Below are 26,361 nucleotides of genomic sequence, written 5' to 3' on the forward strand. Positions count from 1 at the left end.
AATAACTTTTTGAACTGTTTTATCCATTTGACCTAAGCTGGGTTTTAGCATGCTATTTTCTTGAGCATATTTTTGAATTTCCTTGACTAGGCTGCTGACTTCATTTTCATGTTTTTCCTGCATCTCTCTCCTTTCTTTTCCCAGTTTTTCTTCCAACTCCCTCATTTGATTTTCAAAGTCTTGTTTGAGCTCTGTCATAGCTGAATTTCTATTTTTCCTGGAGTCTTTAGATGAAGGAGCTTGTGCTTCCTCATCTTCAGACTGAGTATTTTGATCCTTCTTGGGATCATTTGCAAAATAGTTCTCAATGGTCTTCCTCTTGTTTCTCTGCTTGCTCATTTTCCCAGCCTGAGCCTGTTTTGGGGGTGCTTCCTGAGCTTTTGGGACACTCCTACAAGGGTCTCAGTGTGTGAGGCTCTGTCCTCCCTCCTGGTGTGTGAATGACCATATGTGCCCCCCTCTGCCATGCCACGGGGCTGAAGTTGGGGGCCCTGCTGTTCTATGGGGGGGACTAGACTGAGATCAGGATCTTAATGTGGTCAGAACCCCAGAGTCCTGTTCCAGGGGCAGAGGACAGAGCTCTGCAGTCTCTGTTCACTCCTCTCCCTCAGCTCAATGGGCTCATGCCCTGGGTGCTCTTGCTTACCTGCTCAGCCTGCTTCTGTTTCCGTATCTGGGCTGTGGTGGACAAGCTGCTTGCTGTGTGCCCTGAGGGCTGGGCTCCACGTGCTCCCTCTGGCAGAGGTCCCCCCTGTTCCCCGACTTTGTGCCCAGTGCTCCCTGGGGTGCAGCTCAGGAGACTCCCCCGCTGCCGTGAACTGTGGCTCCCAGCACCCTGGGGCTGCCTCCGGGAGGCTGAAGTTATTTCGCTCTGGTGGGCCACCCCTCGGGCGGGCCGCCTCTCCAACCCTGGGGAGCAGAGCCTTTCTGTTCTTTTCCAGGTTACCTTGAGTAGGAGAACTGCCTCATTGGGTCCCTCTGTGGGTTCTATCTCTTGAAAATTTAGTTAGAGTCCTTAGTTTCGAAGATTTATGAGAGAGCGCCTAAGACACGATCCTTTCTTGTCGCCATCTTCCTTTTTTCCACTCTTAATCAATCCAGTACTTGTTTACTATGATTGTAATACTATCTTTATTGCTGGATAAGGGTTCTACCTACTTTTCTAGCTAAGATTCCAATCTTCATAAAGGCATTCAAAAATGGTTTGTAACTGCATGGGGCAATAAGTGGTGGGAACATTTCTTACTTAAATAGAAGCAATAGAAATACCTTATTTACAGTCCATTAGCATTACTCTCTAATTTAGCAATAATGTTTTGTAAGTCATTTCCTCTCTTGATTGTCCTGTGCTTTGACTAACATTTCCTAATCTAAGTGAGTTACAAAAATTGAATTCAGGTTCATTTTTCTAAGTTCTCTGAAATATGTCTCTATCCAAAAATAGGGTTTATGATATCTCCTTATTAGGATTAAGTTTTCAGATTTCCATCTTGTGCCATTTTCTTCTTTTTTCCAAATCATTAATAAAGATTTTAAGGGATCCAGATCCAATACCTACTTATATGAAACCCTGATTGATATTCTTCTTTAAATTCCAGGTTCCAATTAATACTATTTTTATTCAGTGTATGTAAGACAATTTTTCATTCATCTATGACATTTCTAAATGAACCAATTTGAACTAATTTTGCAAGTGTAATAAAGTCCTACCAAAGAAGCTCTGCAGAGTTCCTATCTCTGATTTTTATTAGTTATATGGGAGCTTTGAAGCCTATTTATTTTCTTATGGTCCTTAGGACTAGTGGACTAGCATTTTGAAATTATGATGAGTCCTTTTATTGGCTTTAGAATCATAGGACTTAATGACTATCAATGGATATTTTCAAAAGAGAGTGAGTTCTTTTTCAGCTGTTTTCCTTTCCAATCATAAATCATGTCAAGGTCTTCAAGCTGCTGAGGTAAATGGGTGGTTTGCTAATTCCTTATTACAACGTAGGCAGTGTTTGAACTCTTGGTTTGAACTGACCTGTTTGTCTTTGCTCTATATTGATCTTAGTTGAACTTTTATCTATCTCAAAATGAATATATCAAGGTTTGGAGTGATCTTATTAGTCCAAGATGTTCCTGATATCCTGGGTTCTTTTAAGTCATAGTGTTTTAGCAGCCTAGGAAAAAATACTTAGCAACTAATCCTGCACTCTTTGAAAGAATGTCCACTGGTAAAAAGATTAGCTTAAATTGCTAATGTAGAGCAAGAATTGTTTTAACAGTTAATTGAGGAATCAAAATAACTAATAAGAAATCTCAAAAAGAACCTTATGCTAAGATGCAATTTAAGTATTTCACTTTTAAAGATAACATAGATAACTTCCCAGGTTATACTTAGTGCTGTTTAGGTCTCACTAATTTGCTCTTCAATCATCGATTAATTCTGAGGCACAATTACATCACAAAAGTCTAAATATTGCAGTTTGACAGAACTAACTATGAGAGTGGTCAGCAGAGGGCTCTCCTGAAATTATGGTAATAGAATACATACACCATTGTTTTTCTACCTTTAAACATACATGTATCAATGGGGATGAATGCCATCTCCAGATTAGAGAAGTAACCTCATATAAGTATTAAATATAGCTTTCAAGTACCAACTACAGACTAAATAGCTATAGAGCCAAATAAAATGGTAAATTTTTGGTGAGAGAGACAGATGTATACATTTTACTTGCCTCCCTGAAAAATTTGGAAGCTAGAAAGCCATGTGGAATCAAATAAATGTTTAATCAGCTGATTGTACCCTCATTTTCCAATAAAATTTAATGACATTCTCATAGATAAACACTATATGTATCATTTCATCAGTAGAATTTCCATTGTAGGGAATCCCTCAGTTTAAGCATATAAGAATCAAATGACTTAGTAATTGGAATTTTTCTTAGGTACCTAGATATTAAATGACTTGCTCAGGTTCACAAGTCACTTAATATCTTAGGTACCTAAGGAAAACTTAGGTTTATAACTAATAACTAATGTACCAAAGATGGAATTTTGAACCCAAATCTCTCTGACTTCAAATCTAATATACTTTCCACTGTCACACTATTTCATAACTGTGCATAAAATACTTGAAAAAAAAGAATCAACTGTGAGAAACTATGTATGGACTTGTGGGGTGGAGCCAAGATGGTGGTACAAAAGCTAACATATTCCCTGAGCCTTTCCCTATCAAAGATGAATGAAACCACTATTCTGAAATTCACACTACAGTTCCCACCAAGAAAAAAAAAGAGAAGATTCAAATAAGTTTTCAACTCTAGACATCCTGGAGGATCTTCTGTGAAGATTTGTCTCTTTGGGGGAAAAGGGGAAGTAAAGTCCAGGAGACAGGAGAGTGGGAAAGCCAGCAGGATTTTAGCCACAGTGCAATCCTGGTCCTGACAGTTTAATAATAACAGAGGTCCCAACAACTAGATAACAAGACAGCAGGGAGTATCCCAACCCCAAATAAAGTCTGAGCCCTGAGAGCACTGGGGTAAAAGACAGGAATAGGTCAGGAAAAATCCTCTGTTGATTCAGAACCTGGACATAAAGGAGGAAACAGACCTCTGCAAAAGCAAGGCCTGTACTGCATAGGCAACATCTTGGTCAACAACAAGCCAGGGATCAAGACCCCAGCCCCAGCAAAATAAAAGTTTGGATCTATACTCCATATATCCCCCGGAGCAGAACTACAACAAAAATGAACAAAAAAGCTAAAGGAGTGCTCACTATAGAACACTACTTCACAGATAAAGATGACAGCAATGCCATGTCTGAAAAAGAAAGCAGTGAAAAATCACTCATAGGCAAGTATCAAAACAGTCTATAAATTGGATTCAAATACAAAAACTTATCAAAGAGCTTAAAAAAGAATTTAAAAATGAAAGAAGAGAGGAAGAAGAAAAATTAAAAAAGAAATGAAAGTCATGCTGGAAAATTATGACATATTGACCAAAGAAATCAACTCCATTAAAAGTAGAAATAACCAACTTGAAAAGGAAACAGAGAGCTAATTGAAGAAAATAAAATTCTAAAAACTAGAATTGAACAGTTGTAAACTAATGAATCTACAAGACTACAAGATTCCATCAAAACAAATTAAAAAGGTTGAAAAAAATTGAAGAAAATGTATAGTACTTTCTAGGGAAAATGAATGACTTGGAAAACAGATCCAATAGAGACAATCTACAAATCATTGGACAATAAGAAAGCCTTGAAAACATCATGCAGGGAATTAAGGGAAAACTGCCCCCAACCTACTAGAACAAGATAACAATTGAAAGAATCTATAGAACCCTTCCAGAAAGAGACCCCAGAATAAAAACTCCAAGGGCTGTAATAACTAAAGTCCAGAACACTCAAATAAAAGAGAGAATGTTGCAAACAGCAAAAAGAACAGAATTCAAATGCAAAGGAAACACAATCAGACTAACACAGGACCTATCAGCCTCAACATTGATGGATCAGAAGAAATGGAATAGCTTATTTTGGAGAGCTAAGGACTGAGATTACAACCTAGAATGTACTATGCAAAATTCAGCATATACTGTCAGAGAAAAAGATGAATGTTCAGTAAAATACAGGACTTCAAAAATTTTCTGACACAAAGACCAGAACTGAACAGAGAATTCAATTACCAAATACGTGACTGAAGAGTTACGTAAAAAAAAAAAGTAAACACAAAAGGGGGACTGAAAAAAACAAAATTGTTTTAAACAAATGTTGGTCCTTAAAAGGAAAAATATAACAATTATAATCCTTTAGAACTTTACTTCTCTAAGGAAAATTAGAGGGTAGAATATAATTGAAAAGAATGAACCTAAAGGATGTTTGAGACAAAAAGCCCTGAAGAAAAAAAAGCAGGAGTGTTAACTTCAACTTGAATGTCTCGTTATACCATGACTCACTTTAATCACAATGTTTTAAGCACCTTGCCTAATGAGGGCATCAAAAACTCCAAGGATATGAGAGTCTCTATTACTTACAATCATTTGTAAAGTTCTCAGTGAGACCTCCAGAGCCTCCCAGTACTTAGTGTAAATATCTTCTTCAAGATACTTACAGATAATTAGATCAGCATCATACTTCATTTAACAAGGGGTTAAGTACCCTGGGTGGGGAGAGGTGGGTAAAGGGGGAAAGAGACAGTAGACCTTGGTTCACTTAACAAGGTGGGTATTTAACACTCCCTGGGGAGTGTGAAAGAAATTAGGCCTGGGGGGGGGGCAGGGCACAAATAGCTAAAAAAATGATATAGCTTTTGATGGTACTTTGACTCCTAAAGGGGACTCCTGAGTCCCCTTTACAATGGTTAAAAGACATGAACAAACAGTTTTCAAATGAAGAAATTAATGCTATATAGAAAATCATATGAAAAAATGCTCCAAATCACTATTTATCAGAATAAAGCAAATTAAAATATCAATGAGGTATCATCTCACACCTATTAGATTAGCCCAGATGAGAAAAAGGGAAGATGAACAATGTTGGAGAGATGGTGGGAGGATTGGGACATTGATGCATTGCTGGTGGATTTGTGAACAGATCCAACCTTTCTGAAAAGGAATATGGAACTATGCCCAAAGAACAATAAAACTGTTCATAGCCTTTGACCCAGCAATTCCAATTCTAGGACTATATCCAGAAGAAATTATAAAAAATGGGAGCAGCTCTTTTTGTAGTGACAAAGAATTGGAAATTGAAATGATGCCTATCAATTGGGGAATGGCTAAACAAGTTAAGGTACATGAATACTATGGAATATTATCGTTCTATAAGAAACCATAAATGGTTGGACTCTAGAGAAACATGGAATCACTTATGGAATCTGATGCTGAAGGAAGGGAGTAGAGTTAAGAGAACTATATACTAATCAACAACATTATGAAAGGAACAACCTTGATGGACGCAACTCCTCTTGACAGTCTAGAAAGTCCAGGACAACTGTATTAGACTCATTATAGACTGTATTATCCCCAACCAGAGAAAGAAAAACAAAACAAAAACAAGCCCCTATTGAATCTGAAGAACACTTTATAAAAAGTATCTCTTATGGAGTTCTTTCCCTTAATCCTAATTCTTTATGCCCAAAATTACTAATTTGTAAATATATTTAACAAAATATGTATGTAAAATGCTAACCCTACTATTCCCTACTGACGGGAGGGGGATGGGAAGGAAGGGTGGAGGGAAATTTTGTAAGTTGGAAATATGCAGGTGCAAATGGATGAAAATTTAAAAAATAAAAAAAATAAACCTATGTATGCCAGCTCATTCCAAAAATTAGTTAAGAAATTCAACTCTTTCTAAAAGAGAAGGTGGTAGTATAACCAGGGATTAGTGTTCCTAGGGAAGACTAAATTCATTCCATCCCAAGTGTTCTTAGAGAAAACTGAATAATGCTATCAGTTGTCTTTTGCTGGTTTATGACATAGATTAAGAGAAACTAGAACAAGAAAATAGTTCATAATGGATATGTATAGTATCAATCCTATTATAGAGTACTTATTTGTCGCTCAATGATCCTACACTTCAAACTGCCCATGTCTGGTTTAACTATTGCTATTAATCTTAATTATAGATGTCACCCTTATAAAGGAGAATATTCAAGAATAGTTGATTTCCTTTTGTTTAAGTATTAAATTCTATTATTTTAATTATGATGTAATTTGTTTTTCTATAGAAATGTGATTATCCATTGGTTAACATGTGGTTTGAGTTTCAGATGAAACTGAGATGGGATAGAATGAGATAAATTGAGGAGGGAACTGTTAAAACAAAGTTGTGGAAACCACTTTTAACCAGATTTAGTTCTTCTTTCATTTATCCCTGAGTCTAACTATTTGGTCATCTGGGTGACCTTAGTCACTCAGTAGCTGTGTGACCCTGGGCAAATCACCTAACCTTGTTTGATTGTGTTTCCTTATCTATAAAATGAACTGGAGAAGGAAATGACAAACCATTTCAGTACCTTTGCCAAGAAAACTACAAATAGGATCATGAAAACTTGGACAAGTCTGAAACAATTGAATAACAACTTAGCTGTTACATTCTATTAGCAAAGAGAAATTATTTTATAAACAGATGAATTGGAGGAAATAGACACAATTTTTGATTATTTCTTATAAGATTAACAATAATCTATTTTTGAGCTAGTGTCATTAAAATATTTTCTGTTAAAATATTATGAAATGTTTCATAATAAGTAGTAGATTAGAATATTTTAAAATTTCCCAAGTATTCTATTGCCTGCTTTTTATCAATATATATTTTGTCCAGCTTCATTACTTTGCAATTTCCCTGTTTTATATTTTCATTTTTCTTATTAAAGGCAAGTTTTAAAAATGAGTCTAAACTCAGCTGTTTATACGTCACCATCATTTTCATGTCTCCTCATTTAATTTTGGCAAACCTGTTTTCCCCATTTTAATTTTTCCATTTCTATTTTCCATTTTCTATTTCATTCATCTAATCAATTTTGATACTATTAAATTTTCTGATTTTGTAACGAGCCTTGTGCTTTTCCTATGTGCCTTTTGTACCTAAACAGATATGTATATACCTGGCAACCCAATAATTTCAATGTAGATATACTGTATTACCTTAATTCGGTCTTTAGAAAGTCTGTCATTAAGTTGTATTATAATTTATATAGTTCTCCACTATGGGCAATGTCATATGGGAAATATGGCTGGTAATATATGTATGGTGATAAAAATGATTTAAAGCTCTAATTTGTATGTAAGGAAGGGTCTCTACAACAGAGGTATCAAATAGATGATGGCCCACAACACTCAATGTTGGTGGCACCAGACCAAAATGTAATGGGAAAATATTTAACAAAATAAATGCAAATATTAAGAACATATATAATGTTAATATGTGGTTTTCTAGATCAATATGTACCCATATGTATTTTATGTAAAATTTAATAGTCCCTATTTCTTTTGGTTGATATCATTAGTCTAGAGAAAGATTGCATAGCTATTTAATCCAAAGTAATTTTCTTAAAAAATGTCTGACTCTGTTACTCAATGACTCCTAAATCTCCAATTGTTTCCTGCTACCTCTAGATTCAAATTTAAATTCCTTTTTCCTTTACTACATATCCCCCAATCTACCTTTCCAATTTTACTATGCCACACCTTTCCTGCAATCCAGAGTCCAGTCAAACCAGTTTCCTTGCCTTTCCTCAAATTTAGTATAACATATGTTATGTCTACATTTTACACTGCCTAAATATGTCCCACTAAAACTCACTGCTCACTTCTTAGAAACCTTGGTTTCCTTCAAAATTACAAAAAAAACATTTCGTATTGAAGCCTGTACTGATCCTCTCAGCTGCTGATTTCCTTCCTTTTCTATTTACTAAGTATTTATTTTTAATTCATTGTGTATAAACTTAATGATATCTTCTTCTGCTCAACCCTGCAATGGGATATCCTTAAGAGTTGGGTTGTTTTTATTATTCCTTTTTTCCCCTGTCCCATCTTTTATTGATATCTAAAAAGTTTAAAAATTATGAGGTTCAACATGGTCCCCTTGTATTGTGAATTCCTTTCAGTAATAAAATATGTATCTCACAGCTGTCCCCTACTCTTTACTCTTACTATAACTATCCTATGCCAGGTCCTTTTCACTTCTTAGGTAGACTACTCTATTAGTCTACTACTTGGTTTTCCTGCTTATTGTTACTCCTTTTGTAATCCAGCACAAGTGACAAATTCAAAGTCCTAAAGAACAACCCAGACAATCACTCTTCACTGATGGAAATTTCAATGACTTTCTGTGACCTCTAGGATCAAAGAAAAACATATCTATTTAGCATTTAAAGTCCTTTGTGATCTGGCACCATACTTTATTTCTTAGTTAACAATACTTTACTGCCCCCTCACATTTGCTATATTCCAAACAAACTTTCTTAATTGATCTTTCCTGTTCATGATATTCTATCCCTGCCCCTGTGTTTTTGTAAATAATATTCTCAATATCTCAAATCTCTTTCTGTCTCTCTGTCTTAGTCTGTCTCTCTCTCTCTCTCTCTCTCTCTCTCTCTCTCTCTCTCTCTCTCTCTCTCTCCTGTTCCTCATGCCTTCACTACTTGGAAGCCCCAGCTACCTCTAGCTCTCTTTAAGGTTTTACTTGTTTCTTCCCCTTCAAGAGGCCTTTTCTTATTGCTTGTGCATATTCCTTGAATAGGAAACTTTAGAAATATATTCATTTAGGGTTGCTCCATTCTTCTCCATTATTGGGTTCACTTGGGTTCTCAAATTATTCCTTCTCATTAAATGTTTATGGGAAACTAATAACCTGTAACTGAATTATTTGGATTTCTTATTTCAATTTTATCTTAAAATGTGTGTACCCTTCTTCACAGTTTAAATATTCAGTAACATTTGGAAGTTGGTGTATTTTTGGAAGCATTTAAGAAAATTTCATGAATTTAAATGTTGACTATTGCTATGTCATATTTCAGTAACACATTAAGAGATTCTCTGTGAATTATCTCTAGATAGTAAAAATAAAAAAAATATGGTGGCATAGAAGTACTGCCAAGGAACATTAGATGCCTGTTCCTGCCACCTACTTTATATACTACTATGCAAAATTAAGCATCCTCCTGCCAAAAAAGATACAGGTGTGGAGCCACATCTCCAGTCTGTTGAGCTCTTGATGTTTACATGAGAAGGTTGTGTCTCATTTTAGAACAAACACTGATAGTATATGAAATAGAGGAGTAGGATATTCTGAGAAGAAGAAATTAGAAGGGAAGCAGAGGCCACATGATTTATATTATTTAAAAAAGTTAGTATATATATACATTCTGAACCTGAATATATATATTCAGGTTCAGAATTTTGCAATGCATTATTGGGGGCAGTGCTCCAGATGCAATGTTGCGTATTGAAAAATGGATCTTAAATACAATCTGTAAAACCTGCACAATATTACACTAGTTCATCGGGTTGTGTGGAAAATCAATGTTTATAAAGTGACTTGCGCTTTATGTCCTGCCAAGTGCAATTATATGGGATGTTATGGTATTTTTGAGAAATAGCATAAAAACACATCACTCTAGGAGAAAGGATGGGTATTAATAATAGATGCTGACACAGGGAATGAGGAAATAGCCATATCAGACGCTGAGACTCATCTTAAGGATGACTGGATATTTCTTTGTCTGAAAAGTAAAATAGTTCAAATGCCAAAATAGTCATTTATGAATTAATTTTAACTTGGTCCTTCCAGGAGTCATTTCCAAAGTGGAACTTCTATTTATTGGAGCTAAGAAAGATATCATATCATGTACATATTGAATTAATTTTTTTATAAAGACAGTGAGGTTAAAGTGACTTGCCCAAGGTCACACAGTTAGTATCAAGTGTTTGAGGTCAAATTTGAACTCAGGTCCTCCTGACTCCAGGACTAGGGCTTTATCTACTGTATCACCTAACTGACCCCATATTGAATTAATTTCTGAATGAATATTTATTGATCACTATCAGAGTGCAAAAGACTGTATTTGGCAATAGTTGGTATATTAAGTTGTTAGGATAAGCTCTTATGTAACTTGTACTTTAGTAGCAAAGATAATATAAGTAGCAAAATTTGTGCAGGGTTGATATGAAAAGGATAATTTATTTATTCTACAGCATGGAGCAAATGTAGGGAAGTAGAATAAGATAAGCTTGGGAGATTAAGGTGGTAAAAGGTTATAGATGGTTATAGGTGAAGGAATGTAAAATTTACTTAATAGATGATAAGGAGACACAGAAGGATTTTAAGCAGGGAAGTACTATGATCAGATTTTATGTAAGACAAAGTAGGGTACCAAAAGAGGAATTAGAGAGGGAAGAAAATAGAAAGGGGAATGACATGAACAGAACTAAATCATTAGGTATAGTAACAGCAATAATATTCAAAAAAAATGGTGAATGATTAAACTCTTCTGACAATTATAAATATCCAGATCAATTACAAAGGATTTATGAATGTAAATGTTATCCACCTCCAGAAAAATAACTGATAAAAAGAAGAATGCATAGCATGGTTTTAAAAATTTATATATCTGTGTCAAATGGTGACCTTCTAGTGACTGTACTGGCTCAGGAGAAAGCAGACTAGAAATGGAGTAGCATATATGAGGCACATTACAATGCTGGAATCAGTGGAACTTGGTAGCTGATTGGTGATGCCATATCCTTCTTTTTCATTCTCCCCAAAGTTTGACCTTGGAAATTGTGAATGAGGATTTCAATTGATTGAAAGAGTAAATTCAGAAGGAAGAATAATTTTGTTTTCTTATTTTTGGGGGGGAGGCTAATAATTCTTTGTCCAATTTGTAGGACATTTAGAAAATAATGGTAATCAGATAGAACTTTTTTTTGTTTTTTTCAGATATAAATTTCTCTAGCTAAAAGTATCTGTATAGAAATGGCAAGTAGAGTTATAAGAACAAATGTGAATGAAAATGAAAAAAAGTGTAAAGACATAGAAGAAAAGAACAGTCAGAGAACTTTATAGAATATATGTTCCACTGGAAGAAAATAGAAAGAAGAGAAGATTTAGAAAGCAGGAAAATCAAAAAAGTGTGACAAACTTGAAGCTAAGTTATAGTATCCAGAAGGAGGGATAATCAACAGTGTCTCAGATTGTTCAAAAACATTTAGAGCTAAAAATAATATATACTGAATTTTGAATATCAGGATATCATTTGTGGCCTTTGAGAAAGTAGTCTTAGTAGGGCAATAGAGGCAAAAGCAAGATGACATATTAGGTATATAATAAAATTTAAAGCAAAAATGAAAAGATGATAATTATTTTTAAAAACTAGTATTTTTGAGAGCAATGTGATTGGATATAGTTTATTTTTAAAATAATGTCTTATGATATGGGTCACTATAAAGCAATTTGAAGATCTATTTATGTTTATTTTATTTTGTTTAGTTTTTAATGACTGTCACACATGGAAAAATATTTTCAAATGGAAGATATATATCATTAACTTAGCTTATAAGATCATTATGTTATATTACAGTTCTATACATTGAGTAGAGAGGCAACCTTTTATAATCTCAAATAATATTCTGGGTTCAGCACATAATAGAGTTATGACCCTGGAAAGATTTCTTCATCTCTCAGTGTTTCAGGCAACTCACTAAAATTATAAATATCAGAAAAAATGCCTAAGTGCATTGGTTGAAGTAGTTTCCTTACTAGAGATAATATCAATTACATCACAGTTCTAGTCCTTATTCCTTAATTATTCACCAATTATTCATAGATATTCTTTTGAAAGTTGGTTAACAAATCTTCCTCTTTGATGCGCAACAGTTGTAAATTAGTCAAATGGTGTTGCATGTTTTATTTTTAACAAATTCCTTTAAAATCCCATTAATTCCTTCAAGTAGAAGGTATTTTGAGATCATATTCTGTTTAAACAGATTAGAAGATATTTCCAAGCTTTTAAAGTTCATAAAGTTGGAATTTTTTCCTAATATGTGAACACAAATTTTCATTAAAAATATCAAATAATAATGTGAATAGTTTTGAACATGCATTTGGAAATTTGGGAAAAAATGGTTTTCTTTTGACAAAATTTGATTTTCCTATGATTATTACCTTGAACAAATATATGACGTGCATTTAGTTTTTCTTGGAACTTATGCGTTAAGAAAAATACTAATAAAAGCCACTAGTCATCCCAGTAAAAATCCATGAAATTTGGAACATTTATACTTTTATAACATAGAAATACATTACTCATCTTTGACTGATAACTTGTTAAAGACCTTTGCCATGATATAAATAGCAAACTCCTTTTCTCAATTAAAAAGTATTTAAAAGATTTCATTGCTTAAAGGTATTTTTCTTTCTTTTTTTTTTTTGTTTTTTATAAAATTGATTATCCTGATAATATCCTTTAGCACCTTCTGGAGTTCTGACTCCAGCATATTTGATACAGTGTCTTTTTGACAGATGATGCAGTGAATGAATTTCATATTTGGTGCTATCTCTGTAACATACTGTAACTATTCTAGCATTAACCACACACAATTGTTCCCATCAAACTTTGCTTTTATTAAAGAAATTGTTCACTGTTGACTATATATCTTCTCAGGAATTGTTTTCTTTCATTTGGTAGCTTATAGAAAAGTAGTTCTTTGTGCATTTCATCACTGAAGCAGAATCTAGCCAACACCATAAGCTGAGGCATGTTAGAAATAATTTGTAGTTTCATTCAACTGTAGAGCAAACCTTGCACACTGTGTAATTTGTTCTAACTCCTGTTTCTCCAAATCTTCAGCAATGTTTTCTATACATCTAACAATAGTATTTTCTGACAAAAGCATGCATTTTATTTTGTCACTATTTCTCTTGCTATGCATTTTTTCAGTCATTTTTATTCCATGGTAGGAGGAACAGTGTTTACTCAATAGTATGTGACTGCCTTTTGCTATTAAGAAAACTTAAAAAGAAGCTTTGAAATATTTGTTGTTAAGTTTGGTGAAACTAGATTGGGTTTTTATCTTATTTTTATTTATAGATTTTATTTGTAGATATTTGTCTTCATGTTCCAAATGTTCAGTCCTAAAATAATATTATTCATGATAGCTTAACGCTACCATAACCTCATATCTTAAGACTCAGTATATACTTGAGGCAGAATTCAGCCTTAAAAATGATTTAATTCAATATTCCAAATTTTATTCCTAATAATTTTGAGTTTTTTTGATGACTTGTCAGATCTGATTAGATTGTCAATGTTTTTACCTAGTATTGGGACTGCTAAAGCCCTCATACCAGTGAGGTTCTGCCTATGAGGAATCATTATTCAGACTTGGGAAAGCATAGGTGGAAATAAAACATAAATTTACTTTAAAAGTTTTTAAGACATAGGAAAGGTGAGAGAGGCGGGGGAGAAAGAGAGAGAGAGAGAGAGAGAGAGAGAGAGAGAGAGAGAGAGAGAGAGAGAGAGAGAGAGAGAGAGAGAAAGATAAAAGAACAGCCAAGCAGTGTTGGCTAGGCCATGGTCAGAGAAGACTTTGGCCCCCGAGCTGAACTCAAGCTCAGGTTTGCCCTCATCCAGAGGGCAAAAGGTGAACTCCCTTCCCCTATACTGGACTAGGAATTAGGTAGAGGGTTAAAGCCCAAGGAGATCAGGATACAAATTTTACACTAAACACTGAATCAATGGTACATTAAGAATGGGGAGGTTTTCCATCCAAGCAGCTCTTAAGATTACAATTGTTTCTATTACAATCATAATTCTCTACTTCAAGTCAATTTACATCTCAAGAATCAATTTATATCTCCACACAAATTCTTTTTGTTACATTCACAATTCTCTTCATCTTTCCCCTGCATCACCAGGAGTCAAAAAAAAAAGTTAGCTCTGTCATTTTCTGGTTCACTTATGCTCACATTATGAGTATTATCTTCAGTTTGCAGTTGATTTGTGGGATTCTTTTTAATACATATGCATTTTGTGAGGTTGAATATTGTTAAGCATAGAGCAGTGGATCTGTGTCTTTACACAGGAAAATCCTGGTTTAGGAATATCTTTATCTAAGGAGATTAGCAGTTTCTTTGGAAATTTATTCTAAGAGATGTCTAGGATACTGAAATACTAAGTGATTGGCCAAGGGTCATATAAGTAGTATTTCTGAGACAGAATTTGAGCATAGGATACACATCTACTACCTTAGATAGAAATTCTAATATTATCTTTCTATAGTCCTGTTTCATTGAGCAAACCCCTTGGGGTTACATGTGCTCCAACTTTAGAGACCATTACACTAGGAAACCTGAATTAATGACAATATGAATAGTAAGGAAGGAAAAGTAATGGGGAGAGGGAGAAGTCCCATGCATAGATTAACTGTCTATACTATAAACCATTTGAACTCTCAAGCTAAAACCGTAAAAAAAAGTGAAAAATATATTATTTAAATTATAATGTTCAAAGCTTTTGATGTAACAGAATATGGATACTGAAATTTAATTGTGGCCCCTTGTTCATATCTGAGAATAACTGAGTACACATTACAGTCAAGGTTCAAAAAGAAATTATTGTCCAACAGTAACTGACTAATGTCAGACCCTATAATCCTGATAGTGTTATTATTTTAGTGAAAGGCTCTAATAGTTACAATGTTCAATAATGCTGATTTCTGAGGACCTTTGATATCACCTAAAAGGTTTTCCCTGGCATCCAGTTGCTTTCTCTGTTATTTATTTGACATAATTGCCATTTCTCAGGAACATGGTACTTGCCAGAATAAAATGGATGTCAACTGTGGCAATTTGCTTTCCTGATTCTTCATCTTCCAGTGAAATCACTTGTACTGAATGCTATAGAAGTTGAGGACTGTGCCAATTGAGTCATTCACAGCATATTTATTGACCACCTACTATGTGTAAAACATCTATAGAAATTGTGGAGGATATAGAGATTAATAAGAAAATCTTTCCCCTGAAGAAGCTTAGCTCTTGTGGAGGAAATAAGTGATTAGGTAATTATAATTATAATTAAAGGAGGTGAATAATAAATGCATAAAGAATCAAAGTACTATGAGAGTTGACAGGGCATAGAGGTCACCTCCAGCTGAGGGAGACCTAGAAAGATTGATAGAACTGTAATTGGCAAAGTTTCTGATGTAACCCTTAAAGATGACTAGGATCAATTCAGGTTTAATAATTATAATTTATTAACTCTCAAAAATCTATTAATGGATCAATGAATGTTTCTGGTTAATTGATATTGCATGAATGTATACCTTGATTGCAGAATGTTCTTCCTTTATTACTTATGTTTAATTTATAAGTGAAAATGAGTATTTTCTTTTCTCACCATATTCATTTCTCATAAAACAGTTTCTGTTTGGTAAAGTTCAAAACCTTTATACATTAATAAATCATTTCATTTTCTCTATTACTACTATTTCTTTCTTATATATGAAGTGTACTTTTGGTTGTAGAGTCAATTATTTGATTATACCCAGACTGTATTCATTACTTCTATTTCCAAAACCTTGGCAATATGTCTTCCAATTTCATCATTCAACTGAATTTTACCCTTTCCAAAATCACCAAAGGTCTTTTAATTACCAAATTAATGGCTTTTTCTCAATTCTTATTCTTTTTAAGTTTCTGCAGAATTTGAAATTGTTCACCTTCTCTTCTATATATATTCCCTCTTTTCTGGGTTTTCTTTTAGTTCTCTTTCTATTTCTTTTGCCCTTCAATCTTATCATGCTTTGCTGGATCCCCATTTATGTTATGTTCCTGTACAGTTTGGGGAATATACATTTGGTATACCAAAAGTCATACTTATATTGTATTTTGGACATATTTCTGAATTGATCTATGTAGAAACAAAAAGCCAAAAGATGGGGTATTTAGTCACATGTCTTTAGTATTAGATCCAGGCCTTGGTTACTACTCTGTCAAGGTCACTAGCCCTCAGATTTTCATCTCAAACTTCTCAGTTTCCTTCTTCTCACACATAAAGCCAATTGCCAAGTATTGTTGATTCTACCTTCACATCATCATCTGTATCCCCTTCCTTTTATTCATACATACACTACCTTAAAGTCCTCATCACCTTTTACCTGGATGTTTGACATAGAATTCTTTTTTTAGGTTTTTGCAAGGCAAATGGGGTTAAGTGGCTTGCCCAAGGCCACACAGCTAGGTGATTATATTAAGTGTCTGAGGTCGGATTTGAACTCAGGTACTCCTGACTCCAGGGCCAATGCTCTATCCACTGCACCACTTAGCCCCTTGGCATAGATTTTTAAATGCATTTCCTATTCTCAAATTTCTTCCCTTTCTAATTTACTTTCTGTATACTGCATTGAAGAATATGTGAAGGAGAGTGATGAATAATAGAGTGCAAATAGTTGGATCACAAGAACAGAAAATCATAGATCCAGAGCTGAAACATTCTCTGGAGAACATTTAGTTTCTCTCTTTCCCTCTCTTTTTTAGTTGAAACACATCATGACTTGTTCACCATTACACAGACAGCATCAGTAGTGGTAGAATTTAAACTCCGAGACTTGGATTCCAGAATTTTCCATCATGCCAGCAACCTATTATTTTTTTCCCAGTTCTTTGGTAACACAAAAAGTGCTGCTAGAAATATTTTTTTTACTAGATTTTATCTGATCTGTTCTTGATATGACCATGAAAACTCCTTATTAGAAATACTTCCTTTACTAAATATTCACTGACCTTATCCCTTCTATAACATATTCTAAAATTTAGCAAGTTTCCAAAATCAAGCTTACAGATTTGTAGTATGATTAAAAAAATCTAGAAAAAAAAAGCAAAAAAAGAAGAAAAAGGTGTGGTTGAAGAATTTTGTCCTTACTTCTGCTATCCTTCATGAACTTTTGTTTGTTTATTTATATGGATGAGGCAATTGGGTTTAAGTTCCTTGTTTAGGGTCTAAATGTCTAATGTCTGAAGCCAAATTTGAACTCAAATTTTCTTGACTCCAGGGCTAGTACTCTGTCCAGTGCAACTGAGTTGCCAGTCCTTCATGAGCTTTATTTTTTTTTAGTTGTATTTTTTTTGGCAAGGCAAGGGGTTAAGTGACTTGTCCAAGGTCACCCAGCTAGGATACTTATTAAGTGTCTGAGGACTGATTTGAACTCAGGTCCTCCTGATTCCAGTGCCTGTGCTTTATTCACTGTACCACCTAGCTGCCCCCTTCATGAGCTTTTAAACAGTAGTGAGCGGTGTTCAGGAATGATATTGTCCAGTCCTTTAATGTTTCTCAATTCATTCATAAAATGTCAAGGTCATAAGTACTACCTGTCTCACAAAGTTGTGAGCTCTTAGAAGATAACACATAAGAGAATGCTTTGTAAAAGAGATTACAGTTAGTGTATCTCATGTTATTATATATATATATATATATATATATAAACATTTATTAAATTTAAATATTTTATATATATAGTGGTATATTGGAATACCATTTCTCAAGCTTTTTGAGGACAATTAAGGACTTTGATAAGAATCATTTAGTAATAAAGTGATAAATGAATACAAGAAATATCTATGACTTAATCAGTAAATGATATGTAATTTCATTGTTAAGGAGGAATTGAAGTATCACAAACATTATGGGACTTAGTAAACTAAATCCTAGAGAGGCATCTGAGACTCACATAAGTGACTTACCCAAGGTCACAAAATTAAGAAACATCTAACAATTTTGGAGTCAGTTCTTCCTGATTATAAATTCTATATTTTATCTGTGGCATAAAACTATCATCAGTAAAACTGCAGAAAAAAGACAATATTCTATAATTTTAAGGTGTCAAAAATTGTAATCTTTATGAAGAGAGAAGAAAATATTTGGGATGTCAGGAGATTTGTTGACTAAATTCATTGATGCATATAAGTAAATAGATGTTGAATTATGATCTTAGTTACTTTTATCTTAAAGTTGGATAGAAAGGACTATTTTTCAATCAGAAATTTCATCCATTCACTGTGTATCTATCCACCATCTCTAATACAGAAGATATTGCTTATACTGCCTGGATACTTATGATTCTCATGACCATTATAAAGACCCCCCCCCCAAAAAAAACCCAACTTGATGCTGAAATAAATCTTTAATATTTTAAAAGAAATATTCCTGTTTTTTTTCCATTAATTTTCTCTTCTCAAGCTCAAACCACTTGTTTAATTTTGGAAGACATCTACCAGTAGGAGGACAACATGCTTTGTTTGGTGGCCCTAGGAGTCCTGTTGAGTCAGTAACTTTCAACTATTTGTGATTTGTCTCCCCCTCAGGGAACTGTCCCTGAGAGCAGAGATGATATTTTGATTTTATTTGTATCCCCAGGACTTAGCACAGTGTCTTGAAGATAGCAGAAACTTTAGAACTTATTAATTGATTAATTATCAATTCAATGGTAATCTTATTTCCATTAAGTTTTAAATTCCTATCTAAATCTAGTGTGGAGTTGTGAATTCATTGAGAGGTAGTTTTGAATAAATATTGTTATTATTTTTAGCATTGGTTATTTGATCATTTCAGGTATGTTTGACTCTTCACGAGGTTTTCTTGTCAGAAGCATTGGAGTGGTTTGCCCTTTCCTTCTCCAACTCATTATACAGATAAGGAAACTGAGGTAAACAGGGTGGTGACTTGCCCATAAAGGGTCACATAGCTAATAAGTGTATTAGGATGTATTTGAACTCAGGTTTTCCTGACTCTAGGTCTAAAACTTTAGATACAGTTCCACTTAGTGATGTTATTTCATGTAGGTTAGAATTTGAAAAGAAAAAAAACTTCTTTAAATTAAGAGCAGATTATTAGTTCTTTTAGAAAAATTTGAAGTTTTGCCAATACTTTCATAGAATTAAAATCTAGGAAGCATCATGGAGAGTTTCTAATATTTCTTACTGATCAATGGAGGGAGATATTGACCCATTCTCTCCCTCCTCCAAGGATCAACTGATTTGCCCCAAATCTTTTTTGTTCATTAGTGACAAAAATCAAGATTAGAATAAGATATCTGCATGTATCCTAAAGAATTGCTTTTTCCTTTGTTCCCATGTTGTCACAGAAAGATGTTTTTTAAACTCTGACAGCCACTCAATTTTTATGTATCTGATTTGATTGTTACTGATTACATTTCTCCAATAAATCTACAAATTCAATTATAAAATATGAATAACATAAATTCAAGAATATAATCTCAGTGTTACTCTTTTTAGTTCTTTTAAGACACAGAATTCCTAGCTATTTTAATTTGAACTATTTTCTTTGGTATAATAATTTAAACTATGAGGATGTTGGTCCTAATTAAATCTAGCAAATTCACATCAATATTTAAGGGTTAAAATTTAACTTAGCATTAATTATTTACTTAATGTGTGCTGTAAAGATTAGTAGGATACTAATAGGTCTAAAGCCCTTCTGGAACCTTCAAATGAAAAGTGTTACTGTAGAGTATTATTTTTTTTCTTGTATAGCTCAATGCCTTCATTGTGAAGATGTTATTATTTGTCCTTCCTTCTTGAAGAACACCTTGGCATCAGGGAAGTGATGCTAAGACTTGCAAGTGAGTTGGATTTAAGTGAGAAAGAACTATGCAAAGTCACCAGCCTCACTTTCTACTCCAGAGTCATCTGGGTCCAATGATCAGCTATGCATCAGGATGACTGGAGATAGCCCTGGATGCAGGGGGAAAGTAGGTGCTTCCTAGGTCCTATTCAGTCATTTAGATTAGTTGTAAGAGAAAGAGATGAGGCAAAGAGGGCAAGAATGATCACTTCCAAAAAAAAAAAAGAAGAAAAAAATGTGGAAGGGTAAGACTCTCAGGGTACCTTAGTGATTAAGGAAACTGAGAAAGTCCAAAAAACCCCTTAAATATGCAAGGGGAAGAACCTCAACCTTTCTGGTCACAACAGAAACAATTGCTGTTTGAATTCACTCTGAGCCAATCAGGGAACAAATGATGATCAAGTGGGCTTGGCTTCAGACTCAATTTTTTGTCAATGGAGGAATGCCAGAATGAGTTGGGGACTTCAAACTTCAAGAAAACAACAACCTCTGTAAGAGGAGCAGTCCCCACTATTGATGTTTTGTAGATGAGAAAAGAGATAGAGTAATTTCTCCAAGGTCATATAAAAAGAGGGGGATGTCCTGGTACTGGAATATAAGTACTCCTGATTCCCTTTCAAATGACTTTTCAACTTGTGGACTCCACTCAAAGTTATATATAATGGACCTTATAATAGAAATTATAAGATATTGAATTTATATATAATATAGAAATTATAAGATATATAGAAATTATATTAGAAAGTCAAAGGCTGAGAATTAAATTGAATAATTCAATTCAATAAATGTTTATTAAGTGCCTACTATTTTAAGGACTGGGAATACAGATAATTATAAGAGAGATGGACCCTGCCCTCAAGGAGCTTACAAAAGGGGGTAAAATGCCAAGAGGTTACGCAGAGTGAGGGCATGCAGTTCCATGGAATCAAGCCAAGTAGAGCTGTTTCTGGTAATGCTCCAGTCCTTCAGTCCTTCCATAGGAGGGGAGAGCCAATTGAGGGTGAGTTGATGAGATTCAAGTGATTAGTTTATCAAGCAATGGGGGTGGTATTCCCCAGAATAATACAAGTTTAGAATGGAGGCTAATACCTTCTTTCTACAATTTCTATCTTTATGGTGATGGGCATATAACTTCATCATTTTTGAATCTTCCATTTTTTCATCTATAAAAAAAGGAGATTGGAAAAAATGAACTTCAAGTTCTTTGCAACTCTAATCTTCTGTGATTATGAACTGGCTATCAGAAGGCTAAGCACAAAAAGGAGGTGGAAATACTAATATGATTAGGAAAACTTGGGGACTTGGCAGAGGAGAAAGAAAAATTCTGATCTGTGGCAAGTCAGAGAAATATCTGGGATCATGGAATGGATTCATAGCTTGGACAGCTGATACCTGAATAGTTTGACTGACATGTTTCTTTTCTTTGCCCTTGTATAAACCCCATCACATACATATAATATGGGTCAAAAATATTAATCACCTGAATAGCTTTCATCACGCACACATGGCTTCTTAACATATCATTTTTTTAAAATATCACCTGATGAAGCAAAGCATACTCATTTGTGGGAAATAAAGTAGGGAATTTAAGTTCCTCCCCCCCCCCCCCCTTTTTCAGGCATGCAAAGTGGAACAATGTTTCATGCAATCTCAGATTCAAAATGGAACTTTTATGTCTAGTTCATATCTGAAATATGAACATCTCCTATTCTCAGACAAATAATTGCCCTATCCTAAAGAGACCTCAGGTGAGAGGGGACTCACTTGGGAAGTATGTTTAGTTCTGGAAAAGTTCAATTGGATGGGAAGTTCTTCCTTATGTTTAAATGAAATGTATCTTGCTGACATTTTAGCCCATTTGATATTTATTTTGCCTTCTGCTATAAAGCAGAATAAATTTTATCTTTTTTTTCCTGAATGAAAGCATCCATAATATAAAAGTACTCATTAAAGGAGGAGGACTAGGGCAGACATCTCTTCATTTCTGACCTGGCCACATTTGGTAGGACTATCATTCTCTCTCTGTCTCTCAAAAGTCTCCTTTTCTCTTCAATTTCTTTTTATGTGTTATCTTCTATCAGTTGGTTATGATTTCCTAGAAGGAAAAGGTTGTTTTTAGTATAGGACCTCACCCATAGTAGGCACTTATTAATTATTTATTGACTAACTTCAACATCATTGGAGAGTTGGAAAGAATCTTTTCTCCCCTGCTAGGATTTAAATTGCTTCAGGACAGGTACTTTTTCATTTTGTCCTTATACCCCTGGTGTTGGCTCTCTGCTTCCCATATGCTTTATTTTATTTTTTATTTTTATCTTTTTAGGTTTTTACAAGGCAAATGGAGTTAAGTGGCTTGCCCAAGGCCACACAGCTAGGTAATTATTAAGTATCTGAGGCTGGATTTGAACTCAGGTACTCCTGACTCCAGGGCAGTGCTCTATTCACTGCACCACCTAGCCACCCCTCCCCCCATACACTTTAGTACTTGATGAGATTCTGACATTTGGGAATCTGTTCCCTTCTCTCTCTTTTTAAAAATTATTTATTTATTTTCATCCATATGCACATGAATATTTCCAAGGTACAAAATTTCCTTCCACCCTCCCTTCCCACTCCCCTCCCCTCAGCAGGGAACAGTCAGATTAGCATTGTACATACATATTTTGTTAAAGATGTTTACAAATTAGTAATTTTTGGTATAAGGAGTTAGGATTAAGGAAAAGATATGAGATAATTTTTATAGAGTGTTCATCAGGTATGATAGGGTTTTTTTTTGTTTTCTTTTATTTTTCTTCCTCTGGTTGGGGATAATATAGTCCATTACCAGTCAAAAACAGTTATCCAAGCTCTCTGGATTGCTGAGCGATGCTGCTTCTATCAAGGTTGTTCATCTCACAATGTTGTTGCACATTATTCTCTTGGTTCTACTCCATTTGCTCAGCATCAGATCCTAAAAATCATTCCATGCTTCTCTAGAGTCCAACCATTTATGGTTTCTTATAGAAGAACAATATTCTATAATTTTCATGCACCGTAGCTTGTTTAGTCATTCCACAATTAATGGGCATCCCTTCAGTTTCCAATTCTTTGCCACTACAAGAGCATTATAATGAATATTTTGGAACATGTAGGGCTTTTCCCATTTTTTTCTGTTATTTCTTCTGCATATAGGCCTAGAACCAGAATTGCTGGATCAAAGAATATGAACAGTTTTATTGTTCTTTGGGCATAGTTCCATATTGCTCTCCAGAAAGGCTGGATCTGCTCACAACTCCACCAGCAATGTATCAATGTCTCAATCCTCCCACAACCTCTCCAACATTGATCATCTTCTCTATTTCTCATATTGGTCAATCTGATAGGTGGGAGATGATACCCACTGTTGTTTTTTGCATTTCTCTAATCAATAGTGATTTGGAGCATTTTTCATATGATTATGTATAGCTTTAATTTCTTCATTTGAAAACACTCTCTTCATATCCTTTGATCGTTTATCAATTGGAGGAATGGCTTGTGATCTTATTAATTCGATGCAATTCTCTATATATTTTAGAAATGAGACCTTTATCAGAACTCCTGGTTGTAAAGATTCTTTCCCAGTTTTCTGCCTTTTGTCTGATTTTGTCAGCATTGATTTTATTAGTGCAAAAGCCTTTTAATTTAATATAGTCAAATCATTTATTTTGCAGTTTATAATATGCCCAATTCTTGTTTGTCATAAATTTATCCCTTTTCCATAGATCGGATAGATAATTTTTTTTAGCATTTTGCAAGGCAAATGGGGTTAAGTGGCTTGCCCAAGGCCACACAGCTAGGTAATTATTAAATGTCTGAGACAGGATTTGAACTCAGGTCTTCCAGACTTCAGGGCTAGTGCTCTATCCACTGCTCCAACTAGCTGCCCCTAGACAATTGTTTTGGTCAATTCCCTTCTCTCAGCCTAAATTTCCTCATTTTAAGCTGGGGATGATAATGGCACCTATTTGACAGGATTGTTATAAAGATCAAATGGGATAATTTAGACAAAGCACTTTGAAAATCTTAAAACTGGCTTTTTATATTTGGAGACTGCAATCATATCCTAATCCATTTTTCCTACTTCCTTTTAGATTCACATAAAATGATGCAACATCCACAATTTCCATTACATTTATATAATCATGTATTCCCCCCCCCCTCTGAACTTTATGTATCATTATTCTATATAGTCAAGAGTTTAATGTTTCTATAAATAATATCTACTATATTTTCATCAGGTGTCTCTGTAACATTTTGGACATTCCCACTATACATGAAGTTTGAACCCCTTCTGTAGCCTATATAGTTTCTATAAATTGCTATACTTGAAAAAGGCAGCAATATTCTTGCTATGTTTTTCCTCTGAATTTATCCAGGAAGGTTTTTGGACAACAGCTATAGAGTCAATTCCTGCATAGATCCATACTTGATTTTTTTCCTAATTTGTTAGGACTTGAAAAGAGCTGAATTTATGAAGTCCATGGGGTATGTTGTCAGTTAAATATCACAGTGGATAGAGCCACTTGGCTTGGAGTCAGGAGTACCTGGGTTCAAATCCATCCTCAGATAATTCCTAGGTATATGACTATTGACAAGTCAGTTAATCTTTGTCATTGGAGAAGGAAATAGTAAACCACATCATTGCCAAAAAATCCCCTTGACAGATGTTTACATGGTCAAAAAGAGTTAGATAGCACTGAAATGACTGAATAACAACCTTGACTTTGCTAGGTGATTTAAGGAATTTTTTCAAAAGTTGTGGTAACACACCAGATAACAGACTGTCTCCCAGCACATTGTGACAGCTTAAAATCATAGCCTCTTGTGGGATGTGTCATAAAATATAAATGTGAATCTTAATGGATAAATGTACAATAGTTAGGGTACTCAATATCCACTCTGAAAAATTAGTGGCTGTTTAAAAAAACTGGTCCTATTCCAGGAGGGGGAGTTTTCAATTATCAGAGGATAGATCAAATCCAGTGATAATTTAGTGTCAGCAGATTTCTGACTGAAGGGTCTCTCCCACAAAGCCCCTGACAAGGTCAAGGCATTTCCTTCTGTGCTATTTCCTCACAATTGATTTCCTTCCTCACTTTGCATTTTCTGGTAATTAATATATCCTCTTCCTCCCCCTCCTCTTTAGATTTGCCTCAATGCAATTTTTTAAATGTTTTCCCTCATTCAAATTTTTCTAGCTCTATGTAGGTTAGAGAAAAGAAAGTCATGTTGCTTCAAAAATTGATATGCAGAGCTCAAGACAATGATTAAAATATTGTTAGCCAAATTTTGCTTTAAAATGCTTTAGGTAAACATATTTTATGGGAGGAGGATTATCTGCATAATTGCTTTAATTTACTCTATTAGTTTTTGGATTAAGAAATGGTCTAAGTTACCCAAACTTTGATTCTGGATTTCTGTGATTAGAACTTCAAATTATGGATAACATTATACTTGGTGCCTATGTTATTATGTGTAATCAAAGTTCTTTATATTTTTTTTAAGAAAGTTAACAATCAGGGGTGGCTAGGTGGTGCAGTGGATAGAGCACTGGCCCTGGAGTCAGGAGTACCTGAGTTCAAATCAGATCTCAGACACTTAATAATTACCTAGTTGTATGGCCTTGGGCAAGTCACTTAACTCCATTTGCCTTGTAAAAAACCCCTAAAAAAAAGATAGGTAACAATCTTTAACTCTGAAGTGAAAGAAAGGAGTGTAACTAGTAATTCTGATATGTGAGATAATGAACATAAAATAGTAAGCCTACAAGTCTTTTTTTTTTAGATAAAATTCAATTATGGTGGGGGGGGGGGATACTAGAAAGAGAACACTGGATACAAATCCCAGAGGAAGAAATTCAAAGTTCTGTCCTTTAGAAAGGAATTAGAAATCTTGGGATGCTGGAAGCTGTGAGGGAACAGAGCAGGACTGGGGCTGAGAGAAGCTTAATATGAGTATGGATCAGAGAATGGAACTATGTAGTCTGATAGCTTTCTCTTTTAGATATTTATTCTTGTCCTCTTGTTTCTACTTGTTGATGTTATTAAATGTTATCAGTAGCTTTTGAATTTAAGTACCTTTGGCAAAGTCCAGATTATACAGCTTAGTTTTTTTCCAAAGAAAAATAAATATTTTGAAAAAGAAAGACATCAATTGAGAAAAAAGATTCAAATAAATTGAATAATTAAATTTAGATGCGTGGATGGAGTAGC

This window comes from Macrotis lagotis, chromosome 3 (genome assembly GCF_037893015.1).
Source record: "Macrotis lagotis isolate mMagLag1 chromosome 3, bilby.v1.9.chrom.fasta, whole genome shotgun sequence".
Classification (NCBI taxonomy): Eukaryota; Metazoa; Chordata; class Mammalia; order Peramelemorphia; family Peramelidae; genus Macrotis; species Macrotis lagotis.